Source organism: Odocoileus virginianus, unplaced genomic scaffold (genome assembly GCF_023699985.2).
Source record: "Odocoileus virginianus isolate 20LAN1187 ecotype Illinois unplaced genomic scaffold, Ovbor_1.2 Unplaced_Scaffold_13, whole genome shotgun sequence".
NCBI classification, from domain to species: domain Eukaryota; kingdom Metazoa; phylum Chordata; class Mammalia; order Artiodactyla; family Cervidae; genus Odocoileus; species Odocoileus virginianus.
This window is the reverse complement of record NW_027224275.1, coordinates 493512-514124: the sequence shown is the minus strand read 5'-3', so window position 1 is coordinate 514124 and position 20613 is coordinate 493512. Positions and strand designations below refer to the sequence as shown.

At 36.4% G+C, this 20613-nt stretch overlaps 1 protein-coding gene across 2 annotated transcripts in view; it reads right to left on the bottom strand.

The window, feature by feature from the left end:
• The window catches only part of GABRA3 (gamma-aminobutyric acid type A receptor subunit alpha3), a 237272-nt gene that overhangs the window by 182565 nt on the left and 34094 nt on the right, over positions 1–20613 (bottom strand). The window lies entirely within an intron of this gene.

Sequence of the window (20613 nt, the reverse complement as noted above, 5' to 3'; positions counted from 1 at the left end):
AGTCTTACCATATGATCTGACACTTGTGCTCCATGGTATCCATCCATATGAGTTGAAAATGTATGTAGACACAAAAACACATACATGAATATTGACAGGAACTTTACTCATAATTGCTAAAAATTGAAAGCAACCAAGATTTCTATCAACAAGTGAGTGGATAAACAAATAATGGTACATCCATACAATGTAACATTATTCAGTGAAAAGAAATGAGTTATCATGCCATGGAGGAATTATAAATGCATATTGCAAAGTAAAATAAGCCAGTCTGAAAAAAGCTACATACTGTATGATTCCAATTGCATGATATTCTTGAAAAGGCAAAAATATAAAGACTAAAAAGATCAGTGGTTGCCAGTGATTTAGGGAGGAGAAAGGGAGAGATGAATAGGTGAAATGCAGAGAGTTTTTAGTGAAGTGACACTACTCTGCATGATACTTTAATGGTGAGTACATAACATTATACATTTGTCAAAACTCAGAACTGTAGAAAACAGTGAACCCAAATGCAAACTATGGGCTTTAGTTAATAATAATGTATCAAGGGTTCCCTGGTAACTAAATGATAAAGAATCTGCCTGCCAATGCAGGAGACAGGAGTTGTCGACCCCTGATCTGGGAAGATCTCAGATGCTGTGGGGCAACTAAGCCCGTGTGCCATAGCTAGTAAGCCTGTGCTCTAGAGCCCAGGCACTGCAACTACTGAAGCCCACTGCCCTGGAGTCTGTGCTCCACAACAAGAGAGGCCACCACAGTGAGAAACCTGCGCACCACAAGAGACTAACCCCTCCTTGCAACAATTAGAGAAAAGCCTGCAGAGCAACAAAGACCCCAGCACAGTCCAACACATGTAAATCCACGCTGATTCATGTCAATGTATGGCAAAAACCACTACAATACTGTAAAGTAATTAGCCACCAACTAATAAAAATAAATGAAAAAAAAACCAAACAAAAAATATATAATAAAATTAAAAAAAATAAAATATCAATATTCATTTATCAATTGCAAGAAATGTACCACACTAACCTGTTAATGATAGGGGAAATCGGTAGGGGATGGGGAAAGGGTACAAAGAAACTCCTTGTACTTTCTGCTCAGTTTTCCTGTAAATGTAAAACTTCACTAAAAAATAAAGTCTGTTAATTTTCAAAAAGCCAATCCCCTAAAGGTTACATGGTCAACAAACACATTTTTCTATTTTCAAACTGACAAAACTATAAAGATAGAGAGATGAGTGGTTTCTAGGGAAACAGAAAGGGGTCAGAAATAGTGGGTGCTATAAGAAAGAGGCAACATGAAGGAGTTTGTGGTGACTGAACAATTCTGTATCTTGATTGTGGTGGTGGTTATACAAATTTACACATGAGATTAAATTGCATAAAACTACACAAATACATACACTCATGCACACACACAAAAATATGCTTATATGATTGCAGTACAATAATGTTCATGAAGTCTGTGGTCTAGTTAATATTGTACTGTAATCATACCAGAACTCCTACTTGTGGAAGCTATATAAAGGGTTCACAGGGCTCTATATACTATTTTTGCATCTTCCCATGAGTTGATTATTATTTAAAATAAAAAGTTTTTTAAAAGATAGCATCAATCAAAGCCTTTTCCATTTTCACTTAATATGCCCAGCATGCAAACAAAAAATTATCACGAATGAGATGAACTAAAATTCACAAAGAAAACACAAACTAAAAAAAGTCCCAGATGCAATCCACATACTGGACATGCCAGCACAGACTATCAAATAATAATGATTAACCTAAGAAAATAGATACAATGGAAAATATCACACAATAGAACAGATATTCTAGAACTTAAAAAAGTAATAACTGGATTTTAGGAAGTAATAACTATAACTGATGTTTTAGGCCATCAGGAATCAATAAAGATATACGTAAGAGTCTAAAGAAATGATTAACAAACTTAAATTATTTAACCTAAGCTACAAAAATATATTGAGAGAGTCAATTCCTAGGCAGGTTGATAAGAAGTCTGGGGGTCCCCAAGGAGAGAGGGGTCTGGGGTTCTCAAGGAGGAGATAGGGGTCTGGAATTCTCAAGGAGGAGGAAAGGACAAACTTTTTTTCCCTTTACATTCCTTAGGATTATAGAACAACAATGTATCCTGCTTGAGGACAGTTTCTGGAAAAAAAAAAAAAAAAACCTTCTGGCTAATCCTGTTATCTTAAAATGTAAATTATGGGAGTGGGTCTAGTAAGGTCTTTACAACCTCCAGACATTCTTTTGATTCACTGTAATAAGTAATTAAAAAGTATATAACTCCATTGCTAACACTAGTGAGGGGGCACTCTTTCTGCCCCCTTCTGATGTCTATGTCAGAAGCTTTCTCTATCCCTTTTATACTTTAATAAAACTCTATTACACAAAAGCTCTGAGCGATCAAGCCTCATCTCTGGCCCCAGATTGAATTCTTCTCCTCTGGAGGCCAAGAATCCCGGCATCTTTTTGTGGTTCAGCAACAACCTTTCAATATTGTACAACACAAGGAATATAGCCAATATTTATAATAACTATAAATGGAGTATAACCTTTAAAAATTATGAATCACTGTATCGGACAACTCTAAATTATATAGCATTATATGAGAAATCTGTGCAGGTCAAGAAGCAACAGTTAGAACCGGACATGGAACAACAGACTGGTTCCAAATTGGGAAAGGAGTATGTCAAGGCTGTATATTGTCACCCTGTTTATTTAACTTATATGCAGAGTACATCATGCGAAATGCTGGGCTGGATGAAGCACAAGCTGGAATCAAGATTGCCAGGAGAAATATCAATAACCTCAGATATGCAGATGATACCACCCTTATGGCAGAAAGCAAAGAAAAACTAGAGAGTCTCTTGATGAGAGTGAAAGAGGAGAATGAAAAAGCTGACTTAAAACTCAACATTCAGAAAACTAAGATCATGGCATTCAGTCCCATCACTTCATGGCAAATAGATGGGGAAACAATGGAAACAGTGAGAGACTTTATTTTTGGGGGCTCCAAAATCACTGCAGATGGTGACTGCAGCCATGAAATTAAAAGATGCTTGCTCCTTGAAAGAAAAGCTATGACCAACCTAGATAGCATATTAAAGAAGCAGAGACATTACTTTGCCAACAAAGGTCTGTCTAGTCAAAGCTATGGTTTTTCCAGTAGTCATGTATGGATGTGAGAGTTGGACTATAAAGAAAGCTGAGTGCTGAAGAACTGATGCTTTTGAACTGTGGTGCTGGAGAAGACTCTTGAGAGTCCCTTGGACTGCAAGGAGATCCAACCAGTCCATCCTAAAGGAGATCAGTCCTGAATATTCACTGGAAGGACTGATGCTGAAGCTGAAACTCCAATACTTTGGCCACCTCATGCAAAGAACTGACTCATTGGAAAAGACCCTGATGCTGGGAAAGATTGAAGGCAGGAGGAGAAGAGGATGACAGAGGATGAGATGGTTGGATGGCATCACCAACTCAATGGACATGAGTTTGAGCAAGCTCCAGGAGTTGGTGATGGACAGGGAGGCCTGGCATGCTACAGTCCATGGGGTCGCAAAGAGTCGGACATGACTGAGTGACTGAACTGAACTATCAACTATACTTCAATTAAAAGATAATAGTAAGCCCCTCGACATTTTCCTTGGCCAGCCACAGTGTCTTGCTTTCCATTACATATCCCCTCAAGCGCCAACACATTTTCTGGTGATACCCAAGACACCTATATCCCAGATTTCTGCAGTAGATGATGATGATAAAAGTCTTTTTGGGCATTTGATGATTGTTGGCAAGAAATGTGCTGCTGATATGGGCCTAAAGAAGGGCTCTCAAATGGTGGTGAATGAAGGTTCAGATTGGGGGGGCAGTCTGTCTATCACGTTCATCTCCATGTTCTTGGAGGTCAGCAGATGAACTGGCCTCCTGGTTAAGCATGCTGTAGGGATAGTTTTGCCTTCTCTATGCAGTGATAAGGTTCATAAGTTCATATATGCTACACAATATATTTTTTTTTTGCCTATGTAAAGAGATATTCAAAACTAATTTAAAAATCCTATACATAGTAAAAGAAATTGCTGCATGGTCTAAAAAAAAAAAGATAAGAAAATTTTTAACCCTATATGTGAGACAGCAAAAGAGACACCAATGTACAGTACAGTCTTTTGGAGTCTGTGGGAGAAGGCGAGGGTGGGATGATTTGAGAGAATAGCATTGAAACATGTATATTATCATATATGAAACAGATCGCCAGTCCAGGTTCGATGCATGAGACAGGGTGCTCAGGGCTGGTGCACTGGGATGACCCTGAGGGATGGGATGGGAAGGGAGGTGGGAGGGGGGCTCAGGATGGGGAACACATGTACACCCATGGCTGATTCATGTCAATGTATGGCAAAACCACTACAATATTGTAATTAGCCTCCAATTAAAATAAATAAATTTCATTTAAAAATACAAAGAAATGTAATATACATAGATACAATGGAATATTCAGCTCAGTCGCTCAATCGTGTGGCCGACTCTTTGAGACCCCAGAGTCTCAAAGCACTCTTTGGACTACAGCACGCCAGGCTTCCCTCTCCATCACCAACTCCAAGAGCTTACTCAAACTCATGTCTATCGAGTCGGTGATGCCATCCAACCATCTCGTCCTCTGTCGTCCCCTTCTCTTCCTGCCTTCAATCTTTCCCAGCATCAGGGTCTTTTCCAGTGAGTCAGTTCTTTGCATCAGGTAGCCAAAGTATTGGAGCTTCAGCTTTAGCAACAGTCCTTCCAATGAATATTCAGGACTGATTTCCTTTAGGATGGACTGGTTGGATCTCTTTGCAGTCCAAGGGACTCTCAAGAGTCTTTTCCAACACCACAGTTCAAAAGCATCAGTTCTTCGGCACTCAGCTTTCTTTATAGTCCAACTCTCACATCCATACATGACTACTGGAAAAACCATAGCTTTGACTAGACGGACTTTGTCAGCAAAATAATGTCTCTGCTTTTTAATATGCTGTTTAGGTTGGTCATAGCTTTTCTTCAGTGGAATATTATTCAGCCATAAAAAGAAGGAACTGTTGCCATATGCAACGACAAGAATGGACCTTGAGGGCTTTATGCTAAGTGAAATAATCATGAAAAGAAAAATACCATATGATTTCACTTATACATAGAATCTAAAAAAACAAGCAAACAAGCTCATAGATACAGAGAACAGATTGGGGACTTCTAGCAGCAGAGGTTGGGGGTAGGCAAAATGGTTGAAGGTAGTCAAAAGTTACAAACTTCTGGTTATAAAATAAGTAAGTCACAAGGGTGTAAAGTACAGCATGGTGACCATAGTTAGTAATGCTGTAATGCATGTTTGAATGTTGCTGAGAGTAAATCTTAAAAGATCTCATCACAATAATAAGAAACCTGTAACTATGTGTTGATGAATGTTAACTAGACTTATTGTAGTGATCGTTTTGCAATATACACAAATGTTGAATCATTATGTTGTACACCTTAAACTAATATAATGTTGTGTGTCAATTATACCTCAATTTAAAAAAAAGATAAAATGAAAACAAAGACTGCTAGCAAGACTGATGAATAACGAAGAGAAAACAAATGGCCAAAGTTAGGAATGAAAAGGTGTATATCAATAAAGATACAAAAGAAACCAAAAATAGGAAAGGATGCTATTTTTTAAAGACTTTATGTAAGTAAATGTGAAAATTTAGAGGAATGGACAACTCATTAAAATATAACATAAAATTTATTAAAATTAGACAAATGTATGAATTATTTGAAAAAGGTTTTCCAAAAAATTTAAGACATTCAAAAGGTATAAACAGCATACGAAACCATGGTCAAGCTTATAAGGTATTAAGAAATGCAAATTAAAACTATTAAAAGTCTCTAAAATGTGCATATTATGATGGCTAAAATTTAAAAGCTTAACAGTACTAAGTGATGGAAAGAATGGAGAGTCACAGAAACCCCTATACACTGCTGGTAGATATGCAAATTGTTGCAAAAATTTTGTTAAATTCCTTGGCAGTTTCTAATAAGTTGAATGTAGGCATACTCTATGACCCAGCAATCCCATTCCTAGTTATACAAACAACAGAAGTGCAAACATATGTTCAACAACAAATTGTAAATGAATATTGTACTAAACATTCATTATACGATAAAATTAGACACAATAAAAATTCCATCATCAACAGTAGAATGGATATATAAATTGTGGTTTATAGAATGGAAGAATGGATTACTAAATAGCACTGAAAATTAATGAACTATAGCTAGTATAACAACATAAATGAATCTCAAAAACATTATATTGAGTGCTACAAGCCATATACAAGAGAGGATATATATTATACTGTATTATCCCACTTACTTTGAACTTTGAATAAAGTTCCCAAACAGGTGCAACTAATCTACAGCTTAAAAAATCAAGATATTAGTTGTCTTGGGGAGAGGAGTGTGGACAGTGACTTAGAAAAGGCATAAAGGCAAGGTTCAGGATGTTATTATTTTTTAATTTCCTGATCCAGGTGGTGGTTACACAGGTTTGTACCTTTGAAAAATATTCATTGAGCAATACACTTATGATTTTATTTTATCCTATATGTAATTCAATAAAAAGCTTACTTTAAACCAAACAAAATTACTGAAGAGATCTGAATAAACGGCAACATAGAATGTTTCTGGTTGAGGAGAGTTAATTAACTAAAATATACCAATGTTCTCAAGTATATTCATAATTTGATGAAATCCCAGTAAGTCTCAGCACCATTTTCTTAAAATAAAACTTGTCAAGTTTATTTTAAGGTTTATAAGAAATTGCTTGCAACTACCTAAAAAACTGTAACAGGTCATCTGATCTAACAAAGAACAGAATATATTATAAATCTAACAAAATAAAACATTGTAGTATTAGAATATTTTCATGGTGATAGGTTGATGCACAAAAACACTGGTAAAAGCAATTGCCTCCTAGGAGGAAAACTGGGTGGCTGTTTGGGTAAGAATGAGCAGGAGACTTATTTTTCACTGTATACCACTTTTTACTCTTTCAATTATAATCTTTGCATAAGAGTTATTTATTCAAAAAGCAAATTAAAAAAAACTTAAATTTAGTACTGAGGTAAAAACAGAAAAAAGAATGACTGTAATTAAACAGAGGGTCCCCCAAACAGATCCATATGTATATAAAGGAATTTAGTTTAAGATGAAGGAACAATTTATGACCAATGAGGAAATTATAGACTATTCAATAAATTGCACTGAACTAATTGCTATCTATTTAGAAAAAAGTTCATTGTGCACAATGGAATATTATGCTACTACATGTAATTAACAATTAATGAATGTACTCTTGAGGTGGGGAAGAGTTTGCTAAGTAATGCCTAAAACTCATAAGCCATGAAAAGAAAGAGTTTTAAGTACACACTAAAGTTCTCTATAACAAAAAGTCCTCATCTATAAAGTTAGAAATAAATAACAGACTCAGATTTGGAAAAAAAATATTATTATTTCTAACACATAAGGAGCTAATTGAGTAAGTAAAAGATGTCACAAAATACAAAATTGTGCAAAGGATATGGACAAAAAATTAACAATAGAATGTTACAAATGGATAGCAAACATATAAACATATATTCAATCTCAAGAGTAATCAGATAAATACACTCTAAAATAAGATGTTTACATTTTTAAAACTATAGAAGAAGAATACATTAATTTAAAAGTTCAGTTCAGTCACTCAGTTGTATCCAACTCTTTGCAACCCCATGGGCTGTTAGCTCTTGTAAGATTCGGGGAAGAAAACAGGATTCCTAAAGACTGTGGTAGGAGCAAAATCTATTTTGTATATCATTATTTTATTTCTGAACCATGTAACTGAATTCATTTTCTTTGGGTCCCAGCATTTTTCCAGGACCAAATACTCTTCCATTATTCCTTATCTCAGTGAATGGTACCATCACCCATCCAACTGCAGAATCAGAAACCTAGAAGTCATCTTTCACATCTCCCTCTTCAACACATTCTAAGCCTGGCATCACCAACTCAATGGGCATAAGTTTGCGCAAACACCAGGAGACAGTGAAGGACAGGGAAGCCTAGCGTGCTGCAGTCCATGGGGTCACAAAGAGTCGGCCTCAATGGAGCAACTGAACAACAAAAACCTCTTTCAGAAACATTTGCTTCTCTTCACATGTTCCACCACAACCCTAGTGCAAGCTATCATAAACTCATTCTTGACCACGGCTACAGCCTCATTTCACACAAGAAATATTGGCTAAGCATCTACCTTGAATCTGATCATAATATCTAGTTTATTGCAATCTACTTTTGTCTCCTTTTCATCCATTCTACACACTGTAGCCAAGTTCAGCATTTCAAAATCTCATTTTGTCAGTAGCTCTCTCACCACCTTAAATACCTCAACAACTTCAGAGTAATCTTAAGGAAATTTATAATTTTTAACCAAGGCACATATTAACTGCATGGTCAGGTCCAAACTACTTCCTCAGCCCTATATTTACAACAGGCTCACATCTACCAATCTCAAATCACATGAGATCCCACAATGCATCATGCTGTCTGTCTGGCATAGACATCATATTCCCATAAACTCAATACCCATTTTCCTAGCAAACTGTTAAAAAAATCAGAACAAATGGAAGACATTCTATAATAATGTGTATTTATAATCAAATATAATAATTATTTTAAATATAAACTGATTAAATGTTCTGATTAAATGAAAATATTATCATACTGAATATACAAAAACTTTGTTACATACAAGATATACATCTAAAATATAAGGATGCATAAAGGTTGAAAATAAAAGAATGAAAAAAGATACACCAAACAAAATTAATCAAAGGAAAGCTGGTATGGCTAAATCAATATCAGACAAAATAGACATTAAGGCAAAAGTCATAACCAGCAATAAAGAGACACTTCAGAATGATAAAAGATTCTATTCACCAGAAAGATATAACAATTCTAAATCTGTATGCAACAGTATTGCATCAAAAGATATGAAGTAAGATACCTGATAAAGAAAAGCTACACAAAACCACAATGAGAAACAGACAAATATGAGATCTTACTGGGATATTTTAATACATCTTTCTCAGTAACTGATGGAATAGAAGAAAAAAACCATCAGTAAGGATACACCACATCTAAATAACATTAACAAATTGAATCTAACTGACATATGTGGAACACTATACTCAACAACTGCAGAACATATATTCTTTTCGTAAACACATGGAACATTTGCATACACTGAACATATTTTAGGCCAGAGGTCAGCAAACTCTCTGTAAAGGGTTTGATAATAAATACTTTAGGCTTGGTGAACTTCATTAGATCATCATTGCATATTTTTCTTTTAGACCACCTTGTAAATATGTAAAAAACATTTTTAGATTGAGGATCACACAAAAATAGTCTAATAAGCAATTCTTGCCATGTGGACCATAATTTCCTGACCTCTTTTATAGACCAAGAAGCAACTCTCAACAAGTTTCAAGGAATTGGAAATTCTATAGAGTATGCTCTCTGCCCACAGTGTAACTAAGCAAGAAATAAATAATTAAATGACAATTAGGAAACCTCCATCATTTGAAAAATAAGAAATACACTTAATTTTAGGTTTTGGAGGAAATGGGTGATAGAAGAAAACTTTGGGAGATATACCATGTTCATTATATTTATTATTATCTTAATCATGGGTATATAAGTATTCTGAAACATATGTAGTTTATTATATACCAATTTAGCTTCAATAAAGCTGTTAAAAATGGGGTGGGGGAAGAAATACATTTTCAAAAAACCCTGGTTCTATGGAAAAATTACATTAAAAATTAGACAATAAATTACATTAAAAATTAGACAATATTTCAAACTGAATAATACTGAAAACAATACATACAAAAACTTGTGGACTACAGCTAAAGTTATGCTTAGAGGAACCTTTGTGACCCTAAAAGCATACATTAACAAAGAAGGAAAGTTGGAAATCACTGTGCTAAGCATCATCTTACTAAGCTAAAACAAGAAAAGCCAATTAAATCCAAAGAAAGCAGAAGAAATTAAATTAGAAAGGCCAGAAATAAGTGAAACAGAAAACATACAATCAAGGGGATCAACAAAACCAAACGTTGTTTCTTTGAAAAAAATAAGAAAGTTGATAAACCTCTAGAAGGACCAATGAAGAAAAAACAGAAAGCATAAATAACATGTGAAATTTAAAGAGGATGTAAGCCACAGGTCCTACAGATGTTGAAAATATTAAAATACTACAAAAATTTTATGTTGTTAATTTGAAAATATAATTAAATGGTACAAATTTCTAGCAAGGTTCAAGTTATCAAAATGGATTCAATAAAAATAATAAATCAGAACAGTACACAATGTTAAATAAATTGATCCTGTAACTTAAAACCCTTTCAAGGATGTCATCAAGATGGCAAAGTAGGAAAGACCAGGCTCAGTCTCTCCACAAAGTTTGATCACATGCAGAAAAACTGAGTCACTATCTTATACCACTTACAAAAATTAACTCAAAATGGATTAAGGATTTAAATATAAGGTTTGAAACTGATAAACTCCTAGAAAAAAAATAAAGGTTAAAACCTTATTGACATTGGTCTTGGCAATGATTTTTTTTTTGAAATGTCACCAAAACCACAAAGCAACAAAAGCAAAAATGAAAAAGTGGGATTCCACCAAACTAAAAAGCTTATGCACATGAAAAGGAATATTTAACAAAATAAAAAGGCAAATTGCACAATGGCAGAAAATGTTTACAAATAATGTATCTGACATGGAATTAATATCCAAAATATATAAGGAACACATACAACTCAATATCAAAAAAATCAAATTAAAAAATAGACAGAGGACTTCAATAGACATTTCTCCAAAGAAAATATACAAATGGCCAAAAGGTACATGAAAAGATGCTCAACATCACTAATCATTAAGGAAATGCAAATCAAAACCACAAGGAGATATCACCTCACATCTGTTAGTATATCAAAAAACACAAGAGAGACAAATGTTGGCATGGATGTGGAGAAAAGGGAAACTTTGTGCACTGTTGGTGGGAATGTAAATTGGTGTAGCCACTATGGAAAATAGTATGGAGGTTCCTCAAAAAATTAAAAATAGAACTACCATATGATCCAGCAATCTAATTTCTACATATATCCAATGGAAACAAAATTACTCTTGAAGAGACACCTGCACTCCCACGTCCATTTGCAGCATTGGTCACAATAGTCAAGACATGGAACTACCTAAGTTTCCATCAACAGATGAATGGATAAATATATGGTATATATGTGTAAAATAGGATATTATTATTCAGCCTAAAAATGAAGGAAATTCTGCCATTTGTGACAACATGAGTGTACCTTGAGGACATCATGCTAAGTAAAATAAGTCAGACAGAGAAAGACAAATGCTATATGATATGATTTATGGATGACTTCATTTGACTCAGTGGTAAGGAATCCACCTGCAAATGCAGGAGACAAGGGTTTGATCCCTGGGTCGGGAAGATCCCCTGGAGAAGGAAATGGCAACCCACTCCAGTACTCTTGCCTAGAAAATTCCATGAACAGAAGAGCCTGGCGGGCTACAGTTCATGGGGTTGCAAAAGAGTCGGACACGACTGAGCACACACACACACGATTTATATGTGTAATCTAAATCATTGCACTAAGAGAAACAGAAAGTAGAATGGTGTTTGGCTGGAACTTAAGGAAGAGGAACTGAGGAGATGTTTGTCAAAGGGTAAAGATTCAGTTATAGAAAGTTTTGGGATCTAAGGTATAGCATAGGGTCTATAGTTAACAATACTGTATTGTACACGTGAAAGTTGCTTTGAAAGGAAAGCTTTAATGTTCTCACCATAATAATAACAAAACATACAAAATGGTAATTTTGTGAGGTGAAGGATATGTTAATGAATATTACATTGGCAACCATTTCACAACATATTCATGTATAAAACCACTGCATCATGCACTTTAAATTATGTTAATTATATCTCAGTTAAAAAAAAAATTAAAAAGTTATACAATGGAGGCAAAAATATACCATGAAGAAAAGACAGCGTCTTCAAAAGTGGTGCTGGGAAAATTGGACAGGATGCAAAAGAATGAAATTAGAACATTCTGTAATGCAAAAACAAACTCAAAATGGATTAAAGACCTAACTGTAAGACCAGATACTATAAAACTCTTAGAGGAAAACATAGGCAGAACACTCTTTGACATAAATCACAGCAATATCTTTTTGGATCCACTCCTAGAGTAATGGAAATAAAAACAAAAATAAACAAATGGGACCTAATTAAACTTAAAAACTTTTGCACAGCAAAGGAAAACAAACAAAGAAAGAATGGGAGAAAATATTTGCAAATGATGCAACCAACAAGGGATTAATCTCCAAAATATACAAGCAGCTCATTAAAATCAAAAACAAATCAAGCAAAACAATCAAAAAATGGGCAGAAGACCTAAATAGACATTCCTCCAAAGAAGACATACAGATAACCAAAAGGCACATGATAAGATGCTCAATATTACTAATTAATAAAAACATGCAAATCAAAACTATTATGAGGTATCAACTCACACCAGTCAGAATGGCCATCATCAAAAAGTCTACAAACTATAAATGATGGAGAGGGTGTGGATAAGGGACTCCTTCTACCCTGTTGGTGGGAACGTAAATTGGTGCTGCCTACTATGGAGAACAGTATGGAGGTTCCACAAAAAACTAAAAACAGAGCTACCATACGATCCAGCAATCTCACTCCTGGGCATATATCTGGAGAAAATCATAATTTGAAAAGATACATGCACCCCAATGTTCACTGCAGCACTATTTACAATAGTCAAGACATGGAAGCAACCTAAGTGTCCATCAACAGATGAATGGATAAGTGAGAAGATATTACTCAGCCATAAAAGAGGATCAAATAATACCATTTGTAGCCACATGGATAGACCTAGAGATTATCATATTAAATGAAATCAGTCAGAGACAGAGAAAGATAAATATCATATGATTTCACTTATATGTGGAATCTAAAAAAAAAAAGTTCACAAATGAACTTATTTACAAAATAGACTCACAAACAGAAAACAAACCTACGGTTACCAAAGGGGAAAGGTGGGGGGAGGGATAAATTGGGAGATTGGGATTGACATATATACACTACTATATATAAAATGGGTAACTAATAAAGACATACTGTATAGCACAGGGAACTATACTCAATATTTTGTAATAACCTATATGGGAAAAGAATCTAAGATAGAGAACCATAGATATGTAACTGAATCACTTTGCTGTACACTGAAAACTACAGCATTATAAATCAACTATACTTCAAAATATCAATTTTTTAAAAAGTAAGGCATTGATGACTTCACTATCATTTTCTACCAAACACTGAACAAAGATATAACATCATCCTTATACAACCGAATCCATAGAATAAAACTGTATTCTGAGATCAGAATTTCCTTCACACCAAAATTTGATACAGACCTACATCTCTAACGAACATGCATGTAAAATATTTAAACAAAACATTATTTAACCAAATCCAACAGTATATGAAAAGAATAATATGTTGTAACTATGTTGGATTCCTTTCAAGAATGCAAGCTTTAATATTTGAAAAATCAATATAATTCAAAATAATAACATTAAAGAGAAAATTCATATTATCATTTCAATTGGTGAATTTTATCAAATGCTTTTCATGCAATAGCCATTTCTAATTAAAACTGTTAGCAAACTAGAAATGGAAAGAAACTTCTTTAATCTGATAAATCAACAAAAATTTACAGCAAATGTCACACTTAATGGCAAAATGTCAAAGGCTTTTCCTTGCAGCATACCCAGACTCAATGAATACTAACATACAAATGCTTTGCCAATGTAATTTTAATCTTGTCACATCTCCACGAATACACTGCATTATCCCCAATTTATACATTAGAAACTGAGTCTTAGAGGTTCAGTTACTTGGCCATGGTCAAAAAACACATAAATGACTTTATAAATGTGAACTCTACGCCATTACTGCCTCTTTCAATACCAGTTACTCAGTTCCTTCTATATTATCTATGATATCTACACCATCAACCATTTCTGCCCATTTTACTTTTAAATGGTGCCCCAAATGGGTCCAATTCTACCTTCCCATTGCTCCATTCCCAGGCTGTTGCCACAACACTATCAAAAACTACCCCAGCACAACCTCCCTACTCAACTTTTATTTAACTGTTTTCTTTGTTTTTACTTTTTTACTTTGAAATAACTTAAAATTTTCAATAATTTCCAAGAAGAGAACATACTGGTTATCCAGGGTCATCAATTATAAGCATTTGCCACACTATACCCCTCTCCAGCGGAGGCATGGATCAGTGGTGGCCTGCTGCAGGGTTGGGGGCACTGAGTCTAGCAATATATGCATGGGACCTTTTGAAAGGAGGTCACCATTATCCTCATTACCTCCACCATAGTTTGGCCCCAGGTAAAGGCTGTATATTGTCACCCCGCTAATTTAACTTTTACGCAGAGTACATCATGAGAAACACTGGGCTGGATGAAGCACATGCTGGAATCAAGACTGCTGGGAGAAACAGCAATACTCTCAGATATGCAGGTAACACCAACCTTAGGGCAGAAAGTGAAGAATAATTAAAGAGCCTCTTGATGAAAGTGAAAGAGGAGAGTGAAAAAGTTGGCTTAAAGCTCAACATTCAGAAAACTAATGATATGGATAAAACTGAAGCCTATTATACAGAGTGAAGTAAGCCAGAAAGATAAACACCAATACAGTATACTAACACATATATTTGGAATTTAGAAAGATGGTAATGATAACCCTATATGCAAGACAGAAAAAGAGACACAGATATATAGAACAGACTTCTGGACTCTATGGGAGAAGGCGAGGGTGGGATGATTTGAGAGAATAGATCCAAAACATGTATATTATCAAGTGTGAAACAGATCGCCAGTCCAGGTTGGATGCATGAGACAAGTGCTCGGGGCTGGTGCACTGGGAAGACCCAGAGGGATGGGATGGGGAGGGAGGTGGGAGGGGGGTTCAGGATGGGGAACACATGTAAATCCATGGCTGATTCATGTCAATGTATGGCAAAAACCACTACAATATTATAAAGTAATTAGCCTCCAACTAATAAAAATAAATGAAAAAAAAAAAAAAAAGAAAACTAAGATCATGGTATCCAGTCCCATCACTTCATGGCAAATAGATGGGGAAACAGTGGAAACAGTGACAGACTTTATTTTTTGGGGCTCCAAAATCACTGTAGATGGTGACTGAAGCCATGAAATTAAAAGACACGCTCCTTGGCAGGAAAGCTACGACCAACCTAGACAGCATATTAAAAAACAGAGACATTACTTTGCCAACAAAGGTCCATCTAGTCAAGACTATGATTTTTCCAGTAGCCATGTATGGATGTGAGAGTTGGACTATAAAGAAAGCTGAGTGCTGAAGAACTGATGCTTTTGAACTGTGGTGTTGGAGAAGATTCTTGAGAGTCCCTTGGACTGCAGAGAACCCAACCAGTCCATCCTAAAGGAGATCAGTCCTGAGTGTTCATTGGAAGAACTGATGTTGAAGCTGAAACTCCAATACTTTGACCACCTGATGCGAAGAACTGACTCATTTGAAAAGACCCTGATGTTGGGAAAGATTGAAGGTGGGAAAAGAAGGAGACGACAGAAGACAAGATGGTTGCATGGCATCACAGACTCAATGGACATGAATTTGGGTAAACTCTGGGAGTTGGTGATGGACAGGGAGGCCTGGCGTGCTGCAGTCCATGGAGTCACAAAGAGTCGGACACGACTGAGCGACTGAACTGAACTGACCTCTATATCTATAAATATTTCATTGCATGCTTCATAAAGAGCAATATCATACTCTTATATTACTACTTATTGGGCTTCCCAGGTGGTGCTAGTGGTAAAGAATCTGCCTGCCAATGCAGGAGATGCGGGTTTGATCCCTGGGTCAGGAAGATCCCTTGGAGTAGGAAATGGCAACCCACTCCAGTATTCTTGCCTGGAAAATCCCATGGAGGGAGGAGCCTGGTGGGCTAGAGCAAAGAGTCGGACATGACTGAGCACATGCATACACACACACATTACAACTTACACAGAATTATCAAAATGAAGAAATTTATCATTGATAAAATACTATTATCTAATATAGAGGCCATATTCAAATTCCACCAATTGTCCCAATAACGTCCTTTATAGTTATTTTCCCAGTATAGGATCTGATATAGTATCATATTCACATTTAGTTGTCATATCTCTTTATCCTCCTTTAATCTGGAATATTTCCCACACTGTCTTTATTTTTCATGACATTGACATTTTTGAAGAAAAAAGACCAGTTATTTTGTAGAATGTTTCTCGGTTTGAGTTTGTCTAATGTTTTCTCATGAATATACTGGGTTTATGGGGTTTTGGAAAGAACAGCACATAATCAATTTTGTGTCCTTTCTAATGTATCACAACAGGGAACACATGATTTTTTATGTTGTGATGTTAAGTTTGATCAATTGGCTAAAGTGGTGATTGCCAGGTTCTCCAGTGTAGTACAATGTTCTTTAAATTGCTCTCCTGGTTTCTGATTTTACTTCCCCAGTTGGAGATCTGCCTACACTAAAATCTCTGTATTCCTACTCTATGCCCCATCTTGCCGTCTTCTTAGAAAGGTCATCTTGAGTTGTCCCATCTAATTAGGTTTCCTCTGTTTTCATCTATCAAAGAATTTTGTGTTTCCTTCCTGTTACTTCTCATAATTTTCAATTACTTTATTTGTGCAATTAATATCACATAGTCTATCTACTCCCGTGTATGTGTGCTAAGTCACTTCAGTCATGTCCAACTCTTTGTGACCCTATGGACTGTAGCCCACCAGGCTCTTCTGTCCATGGGATTCTCCAGGCAAGAATACTGGAGTGGGTTGCTATGCCCTCCTCCAGGGGATCTTCCTGACCCAGGGATCAAACTCACATCTCTTATGTCTCCTCTATCTTCTCCTACTGGATTATAAATTCCATAAGAACAAGATTCTTGTTCTATTTAGTTCATTCCTTCATCCCCTGCTCCCTACATAATGCCTGGCATATAAGCAACCAAAAAATAGCAGTTGAGTAATTGAAAAGTTTTAAGGCTGTTCAAAAACAGATCAAATTTTACCCTTTAACTAAAGAACTGGCATTTTAAGATATAGCATGGTATAGCAGAAAGATTCTGGAGTCATGCAGATGCAGGTTCATATTTGATAAGAATAATTGCGTGTGACCTTACATTTTCATCTAAGTGAAACTGGTCATAGAGTCAGTTACTTTACTGATTGTGAGGATTAAATTCTTGTTAAGAAACTATAGTTATGCTTAGTGTGTAAATGAAGCTGCAGGGAAAACAGGGTTAATCTTCTGGGATTAAGAGATATTCAATCTTTACAAGAAGCACTCTAACATCAAACTGCTTAGGTTGCTGTGTGTCCACAAGTACAGATGAACAGATTAACTCCCAAAGGAAGTCAAGTCTTTTATAGTAACTCTTTCCACTTTCACACTCAGCTCTTTTTTATAATTTTTAAATAATGTTTTTACACTCAGTTTTACTTTGTATCAAGCCCTGTGGAAAGCTAATGGACAGGAAAGCAATGGAAAGGAATGGACAGGATTCTATCTCACTTCTAAGAAGCACTCCCATAATGAAAGTCAGTTTTTCCCAACTGGTTATGTTCATTGATTGTACTTTCTCTGTAAACTCTGCCACTCCATTATACCCCTTATTTTAGGCAGTTTTGTATTTGTTATGTATTTATGTGCCTGAGCTTAGCTCCTCCTAGATTTTTCAGAATATTAGTAATCATAATAAACAATATTGTTAGCAGCAAACATTACTATAATTCATTCAATCTAAGATGCCATTGACTTTGACACACCAATATTTTACATACCACAAAGAAAACAGAAGTGCCACCAAGTAAATAATGGTACATCACTGACAGGTAAGATTTGTCTTGATTTCAGAAATATTAAAATATGGGGAGAAAATGTGTTTCTTAAAACTAAAGAAACGTGGTATATGTCAAGCACTGTTGTGAGCACTGTATTTTTATTAAATTATTTAAGCTGCACGATGGCCCTCTGAGGGAGGTATACTTTCCTACCTCTTAATCAGTTCTCTCTGATCTTCAGTTCAGTTCAGTCACTCAGTTGTGTCGGACTCTTTGCAACCCCATGGATTGCAGCACGCCAGGCCTCTCTATCCATCACCAATCCTGGAGTTTACCCAAACTCATGTCCGTTGAGTCGGTGATGTCATCCAACCATCTCATCCTCTGTCGTCCCCTTCTCCTCCTGCCCTCAATCTTTCCCAGCAGCAGGGTCTTTTCAAATGAGTCAGCTCTTCGCATCATCCAACCATCTCATCCTCTGTCGTCCCCTTCTCCTCCTGCCCTCAATCTTTCCCAGCATCAGGGTCTTTTCAAATGAGTCAGCTCTTCGCATCAGGTGGCCAAAGTATTGGAGTTTCAGCTTCAAAATCAGTCCTTCCAATGAACACCCAGGACTGATCTCCTTTATCTTCTAAATATCTCTCTACTCTACTCACTTTTTTCCGTCCCCACTGAAATCGCCATGGAGTGAGACCCAATGCTATTTCTCTATCACCGAATTCTCCCTCCATATCTACTTTTGACTTCCTTGAAAGCTAATTCATTCTCTGCTGTCAGAATTACCTTAGGAAAGGCAAATTTTATCATGTGTTTCCTTGTTTAAACCTTGGAAAAGGTCAGTTTTCATTCCAATCCCAAAGAAGGGCAATGCCAAAGAATGTTCAAACTACCATACAATGTGCTCATTTCACATGCTAGCAAGGTTATGCTCAAAATCCTTCAAGCTAGGCTTCAGCAGTACATGAACTGAGAACTTCCAGATGTACAAGCTGGGTTTAGAAAAGGCAGAGGAACCAGAGATCAAATTGTCAACATTCATTGGATCACAGAGAAAGCAAGGAGTTCCAGAAAAACACCTACTTCTGCTTCACTGAATATGCTAAAGCCTTTGATGGCGTAGATCACAACAAACTGTGGAAAATTCTTAAGGAGATGGGAGTACCAGACCACTTTACCTGTTTCCTGCCAAACCTGTATGTGAGTCAAGCAGCAACAGTTAGAACCGGACATGGAACAACAGACTCATTCAAAATTGGGAAAGGTCTACAACGATGCTATATATTATCACCCTGCTTATTTAACTTATATGCAGAGTACATCATGCAAAATGCTGGGCTGGATGAATCACAAGCTGGAATCAAGATTGCCAGGAGAAATATCAACAACCTCAGATATGCAGATGATACCACTCTAATGGCAGAAAGTGAAGAGGAACTAAAGAGTCTCTTGATGAGGGTGAAAGAAGAGAGTGAAAAACCTGGCTTGAAACTCAACATTCAAAAAACTAAGATCACAGCATCTGGTCCCATCATTTCATGGCAAATAAAAGGGGAAAAATTGGAAGCAGTGACAGACTTTATTTTCTTGGGCTCCAAATCACTGTGATGGTGACTGCAGCCATGAAATTAAAAGATGGCTTGCTCCTTGGAAGGAAAGCTATGATAAACCTAGACAGCAAAGACTCTGCTAACAAAGATCCTTCTAGTCAAAGCTATGGTTTTTCCAGTAGTCATGTATGGATGTAAGAGTTGGACCATAAAGAAGGCTGAACACTGAAGAACTGATGCCTTCAAATTGTGGTGCTGGAGAAGACTTGAAAGTCACTTAGATAGCAAGGAGATCAAGTCAGACAATCCTAAAGGAAACCAACCCTGAACAGTCTTTGGAAGGACTGATGCTGAAGCTGAAGCTGCAATACTTTGGCCATGTTATGCGAAGAACTGACTCATTGGAAAAGACCCTGATGCTGGGAAAGATAGAAGGCAGGAGGAGAAGGGGGAGACAGAGGATAAAATGGTTGGATGGCATCACCAACTCAATGGACATGAGTTTGAGTCATCTCTCTCTCCGGGAGATAGTGAAGGACAGGGAGGCCTGGCACGCTGCAGTCCATGGGGTCACAAAGAGTCAGCACAATGTAGCAATTGATGAACAACAACATGTATTCTAAGAGTTCACTAACTCATATCCCCTTCCAACTCAGAACTCAGACTAAAAAACATGCACCTTGCCGACTGTGGTGTCCTGCCTCTCATCCAAAAAGCTACTCTCAGTAGAGGTCCCTGGGGCTGCAGCCAGACAGATGAAAGATTGGAAGATTTGTAGTCTGTCCCCAAGATGCAGGATTTACAAACAGGAATATGCAATGCACACTGTTTGGCCAACCTCCCTGTATCTAAAAATGGGAAATCTGGAGACTGGATGCAAAAACAGAGGAAGGTTATCTTTATATTCATCAATTTCAGTTTCCAGCTGCCACTCAGCAAACAACTAGGAGCATTGTAGCATGGTTATGGCCCAGGATCCCCAAATGCTTCTGAGACT